At 50.1% G+C, this 6000-nt stretch overlaps 1 protein-coding gene across 2 annotated transcripts in view; it reads left to right on the top strand.

Annotated features, from left to right (window-relative positions):
- Nucleotides 1-212: 212 nt before the first annotated feature.
- Nucleotides 213-6000, top strand: part of Ext2 (exostosin glycosyltransferase 2) — a 136019-nt gene continuing 130231 nt past the window's right edge. The window contains exon 1 of one of the 2 annotated variants that reach the window (XM_047518674.1): nt 213-370. The gene's annotated coding sequence lies outside the window, so the exon portion shown is untranslated. Of the gene's footprint in view, nt 371-406; nt 721-6000 lie in introns of those variants that run through there. The other variant, XM_047518673.1, reaches the window with a different exon arrangement.

The raw sequence follows: 6000 nt of genomic DNA, 5'->3' as shown, positions 1-6000 counted from the left end.
ACAGCACTGATTCTACTAAAGCGTTTACATTTTTGACAGTTTTATAAGCGGAGTGGGGTGTCTTGTTCTTTGGCGTCTGCTTCTCCAGCTGAGAACCAGCCTCAGCAACCTCTGCGCCTGCCCGGGAGAAGCCCCCGCGGTGCCCTGACTCCTCCTGTCCAGCAGGGGGCGCGGCCCTGCCGCTCCCGCATGCGCAGTGCGCGCCGTGTCAGACGCCGCCGAGCCCCGTAGCCGGCGCCGCGCTCCCTGCTGCCTCCCGTGGACCTGGCCCCGGCGGTGGCTCGCGACTCCGCGCCTTCGGACTCGGGCGGCCGTGGCCCGCGCCCAGCGGCATGAGCCGGTGACCGAGCGGGAGGCAGCCGTGGCCGAGGTGAGCGCGGCGCGGAGGGGCCGGGCGAGTTCCGCCGAGGCCCGGGGGAGGCCACCCCGCAGTGACTTTCCGCCGTGGGGACGCTTGGGTTCCCGCACCCCCGGTCGCCTTCCGGGCTGCGCCGTCGCCCGTGGCGCTGGCGTCCCCACCTGTCCCCCTCGCGCACTGCTCCCGCCCACCCTGTCCTCCGGGACCCCTCCCTGCGCCGCTCCCCGCGGCGCCGCCTCCCACGCGGAGGCCCGGGCGCGCCCCGCGCAGTGCTGCACCCCGGCCAGGACCTGGCACCAGCGGAGGGTGGCCAAGGCGTGCGGCCCTGGGCGTCGCCTTGAAGCTCAGGCTTTGTCACCGAGGTGAGAAGAGAGCTAGGTATCCTGTGGAGTCTCAGATAGTTGTAACAGGCGCAGCTCTAGAGGGGCCTTTACTTGTTTGCAGATGTTGGCCTGAGATAGACATGTGTCTCATTTTTCTTTAAATCACTGGCCTTGCTTTGTATGTTTTCAGAGCTCAAAGTCTATTTTTTTCCCCCCGAAATCTATTTATGGTAATAAAATACATGATTCCATTTCTATCAGTTTCCCGACGTAATCCTCCGGTTGCATGTGCGGGTGTGAATGGACTGTCAGCTCTGGAGCCAGACTGTTGTGTTTTGTATTCGAGCTTTGACATTTTCGAGTTATGTGATATTGGACAAGGTACTTGCCTTTATGTACTTTTTCCATCTGTAAAATGAGGGCAATATTAGTTTGGGACACAGCAGTGTTATGAAGATTAAATAAATTAAAACTTATAAAGTGCTTGAAACAGACCCTGGCATGTAGTAAGTGCTCAGTAAAGTTTAGTAACTGGTTATATTTAACGATATTCATTGTATTAATTACACGATCATTTCCACAATTAAAAGGCACAGTTTTTTTTTTTTTTTTTTTAATAGGAAACCATTTTTAGAGGCAGTTAGCCAGAGTATATTGTAAAGAATTATCAGGCAAGGCAGTGAATTGTAGATTTTCCTGCTTTGGCTCATATTTGGTACCTTTGATTTTAGAAGTTGTTTGGTTAATTTCCAGTGTGGCAGTGTTCCTGGAAGGCTAAGGGCTTTTCTAAAATGGTTAAAAAGATAAGAAATTGCGACTCAAAACATTGGAGTAAGCTGGGTGTGGTGGTACACGCATATAATCCCAGCGGCCCAAGAGGAATGTAAGTTCAAGGCCAGCCTCAGCAATTTAGTGAGGCCCTAAGCAATTTAATGAGACCCTGTCTCAAAAATAAAAAGGTCTGGGATGAGGCTTAGTGGTAGTGCCCCTGGGTTAAATCCCTGGTATCAAAAAAGGAAAAAGAAAAAAAAATGACTAAGTGGATTGGATATGGTCTGAAGCACAGAAGAAGATTATTCAGGCAAATTTTAGGAATAAATAATTCCAGGAACAGAAAATGCATCTCATTTTGACAGTAACTTGGGGTTAAAAGACTTTTCCAGTGACTCAGTGCCTGACAGTTATCCGGATGATTCCAGTGTTTCGCAGGGACACTTTTGATGTGTTTTCAGGAGGATGAAGTTTGCAGAGCTTTGGTTTGAGATTCTCTTTTTGTCCGGGTTGTAGTGTTATGTTCACTACATTCATTTGCAGGAATTTCCTCTTCTGGGCCTGTGACTTCTTGCTGGTTTGAAGTCCTCTTTGGACTGTGACTCATTGCCTTGGGTGATGGTTGGAGATGCCCATCTTCCTGCACTTTGGCCTGTGGAAACTGCTGCGGACGTTGGGTTCTGTGTGTTATAGGGGTGCAGCTGGGATACCCAGAGGCAGGAACATCTTGGGTTCAGTCTCGGCTGGACATTTTACAAAAGGGAGACAGCTCAGCAGGGTCTGTGAGGGCAGGGGGGAGCAGGGGTCCTCTTCAGAGGTGTTTGCGTGTGACGGGTTGTGGGAGAGGGGTGGGTACAGAAAACAGTCTGTGGAAGTAGCTCGCCATTGTCTCCCTTTCAGAAACTTTTTCCAGTTCAGGAAAGACAAAAATGAGACATCATCACCATATAATAACTGGAGCCTGTGGGTGCAGAACAGTGTGTGTGCCCATGGAACCCGGAAGGAAAGAGGTAGCTCGTGCAACAAGCGTTTATGTCCTGGACTTGGTAGCTGCGGGATACTGAGCAAGACTGACAGCAGGAAAGTCACAGCCAGTAGAGGAGGGCGTCCTGCCAGGAGGTACCAAGCGCCACAGTGAAGGGTGCAGAAGGCAGGCGTCTGTTCAGAGAGCTCTTAGCTCTGAAGCACCGCTTTCTAGGGGACTTTCCCCCCTCATGTCTCACCCCCATTTCTCTTACCACAGGTGCTTATTCTGCCCCAGGGGCTTGCCATAGCCCACAGGCTGATGCAGACTTTCGGGCATTTGCTTAGCTGTGAAGGATACCTCAGGAGCGAGGGGACGTGTGCGTCTGAGGCTGGGCTTTGCTGGGGCGTGCCTGGCTCCCTGTCCATCCGAGGTTGTGCTGCTGGAATCTGCAGGGGGATCCTAGCCAGGCTCAGCTCTCCGCCTGGCTCAGTGTGATAGCCAGCTCAGTCGTGTATCCTGAAGGCTTTCTGTTCTTCGCTGACACTCCGCCTTACTCCCTCGCTCTGGCTCTCCGGATTCACCTACATGGCAAGCTGGGTCCAGGTTGTTTTTCTTAGTTTTGCAGAGCACAAACCAAGGCAGTTGGTACTGGAGGTGGCTCCAGAAAGCAGGCCCTGAGAAGAGTTTTGTGAAGCTGAACCCCTCACCCTTAGGTGGCATCAAGGACCCGTTGATGTGGCAGCAAGGTGCTGGCAACCCCGGGTGCTCTCTAGCATCACAACTGTAAGACTCTCAGGTGGCAGGTTGGGATGAGATCCAGGTAGGAGTCAGAGCAGTGGCCAGCACAGTACTCTAGCACCGAGCAGTGTGTGGACAGCGGTGGCAGAGAGGTGGAGGGCGGTCTGGCTCCTGGTGCATCCGTTAGAAGCCTTGAGGTAAGAGAATGCTGGACTCAGGTCGCCAGGTGTCACCTCGGGCCACAGTGTGAAAGACAGGAGTCTCTGCAGCCCCATATCCTGCAGCTGGAGAACAGACATAGTCAGGCCCAGAAGTGCAAAGGAAGCTGAAGGCACAGCTTTCACTGGTCACCTCTCCTGCAGTCAGGGCGGTGAGAGGGGAGAAGCCCGGGAAGGGGATGGGTGGGGACGCTGGGAACTGTGAACTCCTGGTTTGCCTTAGATCCTGGGGCCAGCAGAGCTCCTGCCCTCCTAGCCTGGCACTGCCAGAGCCTCACTGGAGGCAGCTGCTTCGGGAGTAGTGCTTTTCCTCAAGGTCTGCCTCCCTCCCTCCGATCTCAGCGTGGCCTTACGGGGAGGCCTGCGGGCCCTGGCAGGACCTGGCTAATGCGGACCAGTAGGTACAGGGGGGTCAGGGGAGCGAATCTTCTGAAAGTAGGGGGAGGGGAGAGTATTGACATGGGAGCATTTCCTTGTGACCCAGGGTTTAATGACCTAGCAGGACAACTGTTGCTGGGCAGGGTCCTTGAGTTCTGCACAAGATGGTGATCTGTACTAGCGGCTCTCGTCCTGGGGTGATTTCATGTCCTCTAGGAAGATTTGGCAATGCCATAATGGGCAGCAAGGCTGGATTCACAGCCAGGCTGTCTTGACCCACTGTGCTAAGAGAGCATGGTGCTCCTAAGGGCAGTGACTTGTGTAGCCTGGAAAAACCCAGAGCTGGCAAGTAGAAGCTGCTCACCCGATGTTCTGATCTGAGCCAGCACTCAGACCCGTATCCCAGGGTCTCTTTAATAGAGCCTTGTATCACCCCTGCAAGTACAAACAGATGCCCCCTGTCCTTCTTCTAGGGAGCTGCAGCTCTTTATCAGGTTAACTGTGCAGCAAGGAGAGGACAACCTCCAGGCCTTTGGAGCCTGAGGAACACAGGTTCTGAGCTGATATTGGCCCAGGCTGCCCCTAGCAAGAGTGGACGGGAGCTGCAGGCAAATGCTCGAGCTTCCCAGCCTTCTGAGGGCCAGCGTGGAGTCTACGTGGTCTTCAGAGGGACCCTAGGCACCTCTCCCCACAGCAGTAACCTGCAGTTGGCTTTCCCTTGCTCCCCATCTCTCTCCTCATTTCCTCATTCATGCTTTCCGAGATCACTTCCCAAGCAAGTAACTGCACGCACCCCTTCCCTGGACTTTGTCTCTGCTGGCCTTGAACTTGAGAGCCTTCTGCCTTGGTCTCCTGAGAAGTGTGACTTGCAGGCATGTATCACTATACCCAGCTTTATGTTTTGAAAAACAATTTTTAGCTTTGTTGATTATTTATATACATACATACATATGTATATATGTATATGTATGTATATATATATTTTTTGCGGTGCTGGGGATTGAACTCAGGGCCTCCCAAGTGTTAGGCAAGCACTTTTACCACTGAGCCACGCCCCCAGCCCTCTATTTTGTTTTTTAAAAAGTGTTTGTATGTAAAAGTTATTTCCTGGGGATGTAGCTCAGTGGTGGAGCACTTGCCTAGTATGCACAGGGTCCTGGGTTTGATCCCCAGTACTGTCAGAAAATAATAATAGTCATAATAATAAAGATGATAATAATGATTTTATTATCTTTGGGTTTGTTGTGATGTGTCTTTTTTATAGTTCATGTGCAACGGGCAAGAAAACTAGTAAAACTTGTTTGTGGATCCTTTTTTTTCTTGTTAGTGTTTCATTTTACATTGAAACCAAATGATTCATTTGTGCCAAATGAGTGCAAATACTTTCCTCTGTTCCTCTACACTTATTTTCTTTTCCTCTAAGCACCTCAGTATTTTATGGCCATTTTGCCGAAATATTCTTATAATGTCCATTTCAATAATATTTTCTAATAGTATTTTGTACCTTTAAGATATTTGTTCAAACTCTGTCCCAGGAGAACACAAAGAATGGGAGGGGAAGCTACCTTGGTTCTGTTACAGTCACATTGCCCTCTGTAACAGAAATCAAAGAGCACATCTAATCAGCCATGGAAACCGCTGTGGGTTGGGCACTTAAGGCTCGTGTGAGCTGGGCCAGCTTAGGTAGATCAGTGTTAAGGATAAAGGAAAGAATTACATCTTAATAGGCAAGCATTATCCATCCCATGTAGTGGAGAAGATATAGTCTTCTGATTGGTTACTTTAGGCTATCAAGTTTACAAGAGACAGGGGTGTAGATTTATATTGAAAATAATCTGTAAAAAGTGTATGTGTAGAAAGCTCTATTAAGGGATAATATCCAGACCTTTCGAGAGCTGTTGAGTATAGGGCCTGAGCTGATGCTAGTACCAGGCAAGCCCTAGCCAAGAGTGAATAGGAGCCGCAGATAAATGCCCTCGCTATGTCTTGGGTCACACAAACACACGTGCCCTGTGTATGTCTCAGATACTGATTCATTTAACTTCCTACTCTACACTGAAAATTAGATTTTCAAAGGTCTGAGTTGTAGTGCTAAATTCTTGATATGTTTGGTAAACACCATTATAATTGGAGGTTCATGGAAAAACAAAAAAGACATCCCTTTTTGTGCCAGGAAAAGGAAAACCTGAGACTAACCAAAAATTGCACGGTACTACTGGATTACTGAATACCACACAGCAAATGTTC

Source organism: Sciurus carolinensis, chromosome 11 (genome assembly GCF_902686445.1).
Source record: "Sciurus carolinensis chromosome 11, mSciCar1.2, whole genome shotgun sequence".
Taxonomy (NCBI): domain Eukaryota; kingdom Metazoa; phylum Chordata; class Mammalia; order Rodentia; family Sciuridae; genus Sciurus; species Sciurus carolinensis.
Note: the sequence above shows the minus strand (reverse complement) of the source record. Positions and strands in the feature narration are given on the sequence as shown.